The following is a 12,213-nucleotide window of genomic DNA, read 5'->3' on the forward strand; positions in this document are numbered from 1 at the left end:
GATACCCAGAGGCTCATGGTAGGAGAGGAACTCTGTTTTCTTAGGAACACAGTGGTCATGCCTGGGGCTGGACCAGAAATCTTCTGGACAAGTGGTGCACTCCATGGAGTCTGAGAAAAGAAGGAAAGTGATGAGATACATGTTTATACAACAGCTCTGAACTGTCAAATTTATGTATTCATTTATTTAATTTGTCTTAATAAAGAGATAACCATAAACCATATATGCAGTGCAAGTAGTACACAAAAATACTTCTGCTGCTTAGATTTATGCTATATTTAGTACAGAATTCAATTTCACCTGTGGTGGCCAGTTTGATAGGAAGGAATAATACCACTTAATTCAAAAAAGGGTTCCCATCCAGTTGAACCAATTTATCTAGAAGAATGTGTGACTGGATTGAATTAAAATACTAACTAAAACCAATGACATGCAACCTGGCATATGCAGCAGGACTTTCAAGGTCCTCCAAAGCAAAGCTTATGAATGTTGAGATGGCATCGCTTGTACTATGTTTTTTTGTATAAGCAAACTGTTGATCAAGGGATGGCTCCACCTCTGTGCAACTCTTATAAGATTCTCTCCATGATTTCATTACATTGGAGGTGAGAGCCATGGTCTAGGAGTGGAATTATAATAAATGTTTTTCCAGAGCTCTGTGAAGTTTCAAACTTTACACTCACCAGTTGTATTGCTGATCTTTCCCTCAGAACAAGGGACACAGTCAAAACAACACTCAGGCTCCCCCTTCCTTCTGGCCATGCGGGTACCAGGAAGACAGCTCTCACTGCACACTGACCGAGGAGGCTGTGTGGAGAAAAATCTGTTATTCTATTCTTTGAGGGGCTCTCCATACTTTCTGTGTTCCGTGTCTGCATAGTCACTATTTATGTTAATTTGCATGTTCATGGCCGCAATGTCATTCACAATAAGAAGTGGTTGGTTAATGGAAATATGTGGACCAAGTGATGTTACTGATGTGGGATTGAAAAGATAGTGCTGTCCAGGATGACAACCAGACAATTAAACTTTGGGGAAGGGGTAGCAGAAGAGTTGTTGATTGTGAATGAAACAGTGTAAACTGGATAATTTTGATTTGGTACCAATGATGAGGAATTCGTTTTTACACTTTCCGTGTTCAGCACTAGAGTCTTGAAGCGGATGCGAGCAGCTACAGGAAGCCAGTGAAGGGAGCGGAGGAGCATTGTTCTGCCTCAGGTCACCACGTCTCCTGCTTCCCCGAGATCAAGATCAAGATCAAGAAGTTTTTATTGTCATTATGAGGACATAATGAAATTTTTGCAGAGACTCCCGGCTTGAGGTACACAGTAAAATAGCAAAAATAACGGAAATAACGAAGGACTTGACATTTAAATAGACATGACGAAAGGCATTTAAATAAGACACAACAAGAGACTTAACACTTAATGAGACACAACAAAATATAAAAGTACAGTGTGTGCAAAGTAAAGTATGTACAACTACAAAGTGCAGTTTAGTGCAACGTGGTCCAGTTTTATGGAGATTTGAGCAGGTTTGGGGGGGTCAGCAGGGGTGTGTTTGGGAGGGTGGGTGTGTGTGGCTGCTTGTGTGTGTGTTTGGGGGGGTGGTATAGAGAAGGGATGCAAATTGTTTTCACTGTGGGGGGGCGATTGCTTTCACAGCTCTGGGGAAGAAGCTGTCCCTGAGTCTATTGTTCTTTGCTTTGATGTTTCTGTACCGCTTTCCTGATGGAAGCAGTACAAACAGTGCATAGCCCGGGTGTGTGGAATCTGTAACTATGCGTCTGGCTTCAACTTCCTGAGAAAGAAGAGCCGTTGTTGAGCCTTCTTCACCAGGTGTGAAGTGTTCACAGACCAGGAGAGGTCGGAGGAAATGTGGATGCCCAGGAACTTTATGCTGTCTACACGCTCCACCTCCTTTCCATGTATGCTGAGCGGAGCGTGTACAGTCTTCCTGGACCTCCTGTAGTCCACTATGACCTCCTTGGTCTTGTTGGTGTTTAGAACAAGGTTGTTCCCGGAGCACCACTGGGTCAGGTTCTGGACCTCTCCTCTGTAGTGGGTCTCGTCGTTGTTGGAGATGAGACCCACTATGGTGGTGTCATCTGCAAACTTCACAACCATGTTTGTGGAGTGGATGGCAGAGCAGTCGTGTGTGAAGAGGGTGAAGAGGACAGGGCTGAGCACACAGCCTTGCGGTGTGCCAGTGTTGAGGGTTAGTGGAGCAGACGTGGACTCCCCTATCCTCACCACCTGTGGCCTGTTGGTGAGAAAGTCGCTGATCCAGGAGCAGAGAGATGTTGACAGACACAGGTTGTGGAGTTTCAGGGCCAGCATGTCCGGGAGGACGGTGTTGAAGGCTGAGCTGAAGTCCACAAATAGCAGCCTAACATAGGTGTCGGGATGCTGCAGGTGAGTCTGGGCCGTATGAAGTGCTCACGAGACAGCATCCTTAGTAGAACGGTTCTCCCTGTAGGCGAACTGCTGGCCGTCTAGCCCAGCAGGGATGGCGTCCTTCATGTACTTCAGGAGGATCTTCTCGAAGCACTTCATGATGACTGGGGTCAGAGCGACAGGGCGGTAATCATTGAGGCAGGTGACGGTTCTTTTTTTCGGCACAGGCACAATGATGGAGGACTTCAGGCACACAGGGACCGTGGACAGCTGCATAGACAGGTTGAATATGTCCAGAAAAACTCCTGCTAGTTGTTCAGCACATAATTTCAGGGTCCGACCTGACACCTTATCTGGACCTGCTGCCTTTCTGATGTTGATCTTCCTCAAGACGGATGTCACCTGGTGCAGCTGTAGGACGAGAGGCTGATGCTGTACCTCTGTCTGAGGAAGATGTACAGTCCTTCTGCTGCTTGAAGAGTCAAAGCGTGCGAAGAAGCTGTTTAAGGTGTCAGGCAGAGTGGGGTCCTGGCTGACCTGCTGGCCGCTTCGCCAGCCTGTCCCCCAACCTATATGCTGTATTCCGGGCTTTTAGCAGGTTCCTCACTGTGCTGTCCATCCAAGGTTTTTGGTTAGGAAAAACCGTGATTGTCTTCGTGGGTAGGACAGCATCAGTGCAGAAGTGAACATAGGACAGCACAGATGACGTGTATTCCTCTAGGTCAGCGCCTTCCTTAAACACTCCCCAGTCTGCGTTCTCAAAACAATCCTGTAAGGCTGAGGAAGCCTCCTCAGTCCAAACCTGAACGGTTCTGGTGGTGGGCTTGGTCCTACAGATCAGAGGTCTGTATGTAGGGATCAGTTCCATAGAGATGTGATCCGACATGCCGAGGTGAGGAGCTGCTGTAGCCTTGTATGCCCCTCGGATGTTGCAGTAAACCTGGTCCAGTATGTTATGGTATCTGGTTGGAAAGTTTATGAATTTGTAGAACTTGGGGAGAACAGCTTTCAATTCCACATGGTTAAAGTCCCCCGCCACGATCACAGCCGCCTCTGGATTAGCGTTCATCTGGTTGCTAATCAGGCAGTACAGCTCCTCCAGTGCTAATTTAGCATTAGCTCGCGGTGGTATGTAGGCTGCTATGATAATGACAGAGGTGAGTTCTCTAACCAGTTTAAAAGGTCTGCACTTCACTGCCAGATATTCCAAATCGGGGGAGCAGAAAGTTCCAATTATGCTCGTGGCTGTACACCACGAATTGTGAATGTACAGTGCCAAACCTCCGCCTTTGGTCTTGCCTGAAGCTGCAGTCCTGTCGGCTCGGAACAGAGAGCGCCCCGCCAGCTTCACCGCTGCATCGGGGATGTTATTGTCCAGCCAGGTCTCGGTGAAAATCGCCACACAGCTATTAGTCTTCCGTGAGGCGATTCTCAGTCGAATCTCATCCAGTTTGTTGGTGACTGACCTGACGTTCGCGAGGAGGAGACTGGGCAGTGCCGGTCTGTGTGGCTTAGCAAGTAGCCTAGCACGCACTCCGCTCCGCTTACCCCGCTTTTGAGAGCTGCAGATTCACCACAACCCATCTCTGCCGTTGGAACCTCCCCTGTCTCTATTCACTATCGTGAGTCTGTTCCATCCAGCATTCCTCTACTCACTGACTCTCACCCTGGGCTCTCGCCATTACCCGGCACAGCTGCATCGGCCGTCTCTCCGAACCCCCCTCCCTTTCTCATTCCCTTGCATCATCAATTATATAACATTCCCGCAATAAACCTTGTTAAACCGTGATCTGTCTCCTCTGCATTGTCGGGTCCTCTTTGTAGTCAAACCGCTATTATTAGAGAGCATAACAGGGACAGATCAGAAGTTGTTAGAGTTGGAGCAAGGTTTTTTGAGTATTGGGGTGATGGTGGTAGATATAAGTAGGAACCATTCCAGTGGTGAGTAAGGAGTGGATGGGATGATAGCAGTGATGGGGGAGCAGAGGGGGAAGGCAGGTTCTAATAAGAACTGTGGGGGCAGGATCTAACTGACAAACCTCACATAACCATAGGCAAGCAGTTTATGGATATCATGTTCTTTGTTGTCTCTTCTTCAACCAAACCGAACAGATACTGTAATGAAAAGTGCTTTGCCACATGGAACATGCAATGTTGTGTGAACAGTCCAGTTGCAAAATGTAGGCTTGAATGCATACATTCACTGAAAATATGGGTGGGTGACAATATTCACATTAGACAGACAATAGTGAATCTTTGCAAATTCATAAAGGAAAAGTATGGGTCTTAGCTAATATGTGGGTAAAAGAGATGGAGATAAAAGAAAGTAAGAAGTTACCTGTGTGTATTCAAAGTTCCAGAATATTTTGTCTTCATCCAGTGTGAGTTCTTCACCTTTAAAGGCTGACCTCTTAACCTCACCCACTCTCTGAACTTTAGTTCTTCCATCAGGGAGCCACACCCAGTTCATGATGTCATATATTGGTAAGGCATCACCATTTTCATCAAATGACACTCGATCACCAAATGGTGTGGTGAAATTTACTTTTTCCAAGTAATGCACATACTGTCGATATTAGAATTATACACAGAAAGAAAACCAGGATGAAATCTACAATTATGCCGCATTTCCACCGGCCACTCGCCTCGCCACGCCACGCCATGGTTTAAGTAGCGTTACCACTAGCATAGTACCTGGTACCAGGTACTGTTTTTAGTACCTGCTCCGGCGAGGTTCCAAGTGTGCCAGTAGTAGGTACTATGCAATGATTGGTCAGACTGCCGACCGCTGACTGGCCGGAGTCCCGTCACAGGAAGAGACGTCCCACACAGAAATCAAACTGAACAGCACAAACTGTACTTAAAACTACTAAACTATCCTAAAACCGTGGGTTAATGTCCAACAAGTACAGAAGTCTGGTGTAAAGTCACTAGTCACTCGTGTGTTTGTGTCGCATACAAAACAAAGTCACCACAGTTTCACTCAGTCGTGCAGTGATGACTCCACCCAAGTTAAGTAGGTACTCTTTGTAGTGGAGATGCAACCTAATCATGCCGTGACATGCTGTGGCGAGGCGAGTAGAGCCGGTGGAAATGCACCATTACTGTCCTGTGGTTTGCATCATCTTACCAAAAGATTAACATATTATGTGTATGATGAATTTAATTTTGAGTCAAAATTAGCATTTTTGCCAAATTCAACAGTATTCCGCAAAGAGATCATGTGTACAAGAATGGGAAAGACAGATGCACTTCCAGACTGAATTAAATAACAATGCCAGCAGTCTCTGCTGTCAACAGTAGTGAGGCATGGAAATAAAGACATTTATGTAAAATAACAGACTTAATATAATTGTATTTGTGAATACAGCAGTACCAAATACTACAAAATCTAATCATTTGTCTTTATAATTTCCTTTGAAACATTTCCTTTTAATTCACATCACCATTATAAAATGACTCTGTATTGCAATTTGCAATCCACAAACACTGAGATATGTAGGGACCATGTAGTATCACGATTGAATGTATTCATCTCTTAACTCTTTATACTTCAGTCTAAAACTAATTCAAAGGATTAAGTGAAATGAAGAGTTTAGTGTAAAATTATATCTCACCTGCCATAGCTCCAGTCTCTGTAAATGAGCACAGGTGTTGTTGCTGAAAGGTCCTCTCCCTGGCTGACACTGCAGCATGTCATCAAGAGCATATGCCAGCGAGTACACAGCCTTATACACATTATACTCTGGTCTGAGGTCTGAAACATCCAGGAAATCAGTGTCCACGTTCTCTATAACTTCTTGTCCAGTGCATAATTCTCCTCCAGCTTCCACCCAACCTGCTGGAGGTGGTGCAAATCTACACTGAAATGTGTGTTCCCAAAACTGATTCACCTGGGAAAAAATTACACTTCTCTAAATCATGAAACTATTTCAGTTTTGTTTGTACCATATCAGATTGAACAATTTAAGTCTCACCATGCCTTTTCCAGTGTTGTGATGTAGTTCAGGACGTATTTGTAACAGGAAGTCCCTGAGTCCTGGTATTTCTCCTCGACGGATAGCGATGCCCAGTGTTCCACCCAGGTACGGCATGAGGTGAGGAGTCTGGAGTGAAGTGCCTGATGTCCAGCCTTCACTGGCCATCCACTGCAGGCCTGTCACATTCTGCCTCACCACCTGTGCATTGCATAATAAAAAGTATAACAATTCACAATTTTATACGAATGAAGTATAATCCAGCTTCTACAGTTAATGTCATACATACTGCCACTGAGCCGTAAATTGGCCTCTTATAAAGCAATTCACCCAAAATACTCAATCCAGTAAGATTTAACTGGGTAAAATGTGCTAAATATTTTATCCAAATGTTGGTTGCTAAAATAAAAAAATATATATATTTTATGTTACCATTTCATTTTGTGAGAGTAAAATCTGAGTAATGTTATGTTAATGGACTTATATATAGCACCAAACTTTAATGACTGAGAGGCCTGTGACTGTGCATGTGTGAGTGTAAACAAATAGACGAATAGTAGTAGTAGTAGTAGTAGTAGAAGTATCCAAAACATTTTTATTAATCCCCGGGGGAAAATTGCTTATTGCTTAAGTTATTTTATAAATTATATAACACCTACCTGTTTCATGAGGTTGAGCATGATTCTCTCATGTGCAAACACAATCACCACTCGAGCTGTAGATTTCCTCATCACATCCACTATTCTCCTTAGTTCAGCAGGGTCATCACCCCAGGGCAAAATCTCTGTGTAAGCCAGACAACCTCCACCAGCTGGACCCAGATCAGAGTGAAAGGATCGGGCAGCGTGGAATCCATAATCATCATCACTGAAGAGCAGACCTGCCCAAGTCCAACCAAAGTGTTTTAGAATCTGAATCATAGCATTCACCTATGTGGACACAGAGCAGAGGGATCAATGAAACATATAACATGGCAAGTGATACACTCTTTTCTTTTTGTAGATAGAATTTCACCTGAAAAGCATCACTTGGGATCGTCCTAAAGAAAGATGGAAACTTTTGTCTGTCACTCAGGCAGGAACATGTGGCAAAATAACTCACCTACAAAACAACAGAGCATGTATCCTTAAAAATCAGTCTGCTCTTAACTTTCTCATATTTAAAGTCTAATGTTTACATTGAGAGACATAACAACTTACCAGAGGCACTCTGTACAATCCTACGACCTTCGAGATGGCAATAGTACTTGTAGAGGAAGCATCTCCCACAATCCCTAGGACTGGAGGAGTTCCTACACAGTTCTCCTCTAATGTAACTTGCTTTTCTTGACCACTGACTAAGGTCAGTGCCGCACCAATTCCAATTTGGAGGCAGTTATCATACACACTGTATCCCAGAGTCACATTAGGCAGCAGGATGGAGTTACTGTTGATCTCATCAATAGCAAAGGCCATGGTCTGAGCCAACCTGAATCCTATAACATCAAAACTAACAGAACCAAGAGTTTATTATTTTGAATATTTTTACATTAACTCTCTTACACATGTTTAACAACTACATATGCTACAAAAACATGACAACAGGATCAACACCCACAATAAAACTCCAACTCTTCAAAAATATCAGATATATTGTTATCAGCTCACAGTAACAACAAGATGAGATAAACATGACATACTGTTTGGCTAAATTTCCAACAGGTTCTTCTTGTTTCTGTTTCCCTGACATATTTAGCTATAACAGGTAGGCAGCTGTGGCTCTGATGTAAAGGTCAGGTCATGATCAGCAGAAAAGAAGTGGATTGCAAAAAGTCCACCAAGAATCACATCTCCAGTCTGGTGCATCTCATTTAGATCAAACTGTCCCTGTAACTGACAAGAGGAGGAGGAAAGAGAGGACACAGCAGAGGAAAAGCAGGAGAACAACATTAGCAAGAGCAACTTGTCTAAAAATACCCTCATGGCTTCTCTCTGATTGTTAACCCTTTTCTGAGTTCAGTTCCTTCACAACATCACCCATTTTATTGACTTACTATATTGTTTATCCTTGCACAAACCCATCAGAAGCTGTAGGGGCAGGGCCTAAAATGCTATATGTGTGTGTGTGTATATACCTTAGATAATGCTATACAATCACAGGTCTGAAAGGCATGTTAAGTCTCAATAAATATATATATATATATATATATATATGTATATACATATATATCATCAGTGTGGGGTGTTGATGAGTGGGAATAGAGGACACATTCCACTGAACTAAATAAATAGTTTTATTTTTGCCTTTCAAAACAAAAAAAAGACAAATGGATCAAAGAGACATTTGGCCCCAAGTTGGCCCCTTAAAAAGCATTAGTCATTGTCTGTGTGTGTGTGTGTGTGTATGTGTGTGCTTGCATGTGTGTGTATGAATGGTGTTGTGTTTGTGGCAGGTTTTGATGTCTTGACGACAGAGATGGGGGGCATGTTAAGTTCATACACTTTACACTTCAAACTAACAGTTTAATCAGTAGTTACTATAATAAATTAAGTGATATAATTGAAGTCATTACCTGACCTCGCTCTTTGGATCTACTGCCCCCCTACCATAGAGCCTTGTTGCTAATGGAGAATGTTCTTGGCAAAACGACGACAATAGATGATGGCCGTCCACTGTGCAGGCGCTGCCACCAAGCTATAGGAGCCAAAATAGGGAACACCTCATAAAACACTTGCAGTGTCGTCACCCAAATGTATATGTCGAATACAGGGTTAGTATGCCCTGTTTTTTTCTCATTGGCTAATATTAGGCTATATCAGAGCTGGCCCTGGGCATAGGCAGTATAGGCAAATGGTAGTGGCACCATCATCCGCAGGGGGCGCCGAAAATGGGAAAAAAATAAATAAATAAAAATAAAAATATATATATATATAAATGCCACTTTTTTTTTTACCAGTGCAATTATTACTATTATTTCGAAATATTATATAAGCCCACAGCAACATAAAGTCATAGCAAAGACTATTAAATAATGCAGAACACTTTTTTCTGGGTGCAACGAGCCGAGGCTCTGTACCTGCCCTCTGTGAGGTGGGCGGGGTCAAGAGGCCAGCTGCCTGAATCTGACCGGACCGTGACCCAGAGACAAAGAAAAAGATTAATGACACTGTATCGGAATTATTTCCAAAAGACTGAAGCCATCCAGCGCCCAAGGAAGGAAAAGAAGGAAAGAAGAGGAAGAAAAACGTGAAAAAGATAGAGGTACAGTAATGTCAATGTGATGAAGTGCATGAAATTACTAGTTTAATGCATCATAGTTACCGTTGTTGGAGCAGAGTGTTAGCTTGCTAGCTTACTTCGGACGATAGCAACATTGTTTAATAATTAATAAATAACTGAGTCGACGTGTGTTAATGTTACTCCACCTTAAATTCATCAGGGACGTTTGGAAACTTAATGTTAGGACAGGTGTTATTTTACAGGTGTCTTTCCTGCTTGTATGTCAGTTAAAATGCTTTTAGTTGTCCATCCCCTTTGTAATAGGGTGGTTGTAAGCCGTTGGTTTTATGTGTCACAGTTTATGTTTGTTAAAGTTTACATCAGTGTTAAAGTGTAGTTAAAGTGTATTACTGTTAATATTTCATACCTTACCTTTCCCATATCATTCATAGGCTATATATACATATATATTCATTTCACTGCACTTTACTGGTTTTTGCACTCTGGTTAAACTGAATTGCATTGCAATGACAATAAAGTTGAATGAATCTCATCACATTTTCATAATTAGTCTATATTAGTCTCATGTATAGCACACCAAGCACCTGTTTTTTTATTAAAATGTAACATGCAGTCGTCACATATACTTCTCTTCTCTCTTCAGATGCACTTTTAAAATATTTCAGTACCAATCATTCACATTCCTTTGCACATTAATTTATGTTTAACTAATATAATCAACTTAGGATAACAAATCCACTGTCTTTTTAAAAAAAATCTATTTGACAATAATGCTTCTTCTCCAACATAATAAACCATAGAGAACAAAATACAATAAACAGGAACTGATTCCCTTTGAAAACTATATTTTTATGGCTTTTCTATGTGCTTTATACTTTGACATCCTTTAACTCTTCATGGTACCCCTCTTGACACAGCATCAGGTGCTGCTGTCCTGTCTACCTCTGCACAGCCCAGTGACAAAGCATCAGGTACTCCTGTCCTGTCTACCTCTGCACAGCCCAGTCATACTGCATCAGTTTTCATGTGCAGTGTTCGGCTTAATATGTTTGCCTCATTTATTTTGTATTTTTAATTCATTTTATGTCACTTGTTTTCGTGTGCAGTGTTCGGCTTAATATGTTTGCCTTATATATTTTGTATTTTTAATTTTATTACTTGTTTCTTTCTTTAGTTTTTATTTGGTGTGATATTTTTTACTCAAAGAAATAAAATCTTGAATACACACGCAGTTTCTGTGTGATTGTATGAAAGTTCATTGTGAAATTGACTGCTGCGATGCAAGTGTGGCTGTCTCACTATGAGACAGCCACAGAAAATAATTCAGTCTAATTCTAATGTTCTAAAATCAAATAAATTACACACATTAAAAAGAAACAGTTTACTGTGGGTGAATATACAAAACATTAGTTTTAAATGCTAAAGATGTATTTCTGTCCTTTGCAAATTGGTTGAATGTGATTATCCACAGTTTGCAGATATCTGGATTACATTTTGGGTAAAAAGGCCCTTTAGCATGCCAGACTCCTGTTTCACTGTATGGCATTACCCAGCACTGCAATTTATTTCTCTCTTTTCTCTTGTGCTATGGAGATATACACAACAATCATGTTTTTAAGATGTCTGATTGTACAGATTTGTCTTCTGTTAGTGTTTGTGTGTGTGTGCGTGTGCACACAAGTAACGGAGAGAGAGAGAAAAGAGACAAGAGGATCTGAGTAAACCAAAGCTCTCCATCGTCATGAATAATTTTGGAAACAAACACAACCGTCAAAAATCCCACAGTCAACATCAACTGTGGCAACCAAACGTAATTAATACAAAGGATAAATTGTCACGACAATAACCTTGCAATTGGATCTGTGTCCTGCAGCCCAGGAGTCACTGATACCTGCAGAATGAGGAGTGGAAAAGCACAAACTAGGGGAGAGAATCAGGTTAGTGTCAAGAAAATATTACTGTTAGAAGTAATGCCAGAAATTGATTTGTACATGTTGTAAGTATTAATATCTTACATTCATGGACACTTGCTTTTCTCAGAGCTAATATTTCAACAATCTGTTAGTCTCAAGGCTCCGAGTCAAGCCTACCACAAACAGCTTTACTGATAAGATACCATAGTGTTTTTAGCCTTGGAGCAAATGTGACAAATAGCACAACAGACTTGAGGAGACCTCAGACAATTAAAGGTGACATCGAATGCTTGTATTGCACATATATGTTAGTTATGGAGGTCTACTTACATATATTAACTTGTTTTCAGGGTTAAAAACCTCATAGTTGCTGCAAAAATGCTTTGCTTGCATCAAAATATCTCCTCACTGACGCTCTCGTCAGCCGCACTGTTTCAGACCAAAATCACACCCTCAGAACGTGGACTGTATTGTGATTGGCCAGGTACCTTGAAGTGACGTAATAGATAGGCCAGCTCTCAGATACACAGCTCCCCTTCTGGCACGGTGGATGCTCTGCATCTCAGCAGCTACAACGAGAGTAGTTCTTCTTCTTTTGCGGTTGAATGTACGCAACCGGATGTGCCCGGACTAGTGCCCGCACCAGGAGGCACTACGATGGTGAGAGGAGTAGTGAGGCACATATACTGATGACATCATCAACATACG

The sequence above is a fragment of the Solea senegalensis genome, linkage group LG8 (genome assembly GCF_019176455.1).
Source record: "Solea senegalensis isolate Sse05_10M linkage group LG8, IFAPA_SoseM_1, whole genome shotgun sequence".
Classification (NCBI taxonomy): domain Eukaryota; kingdom Metazoa; phylum Chordata; class Actinopteri; order Pleuronectiformes; family Soleidae; genus Solea; species Solea senegalensis.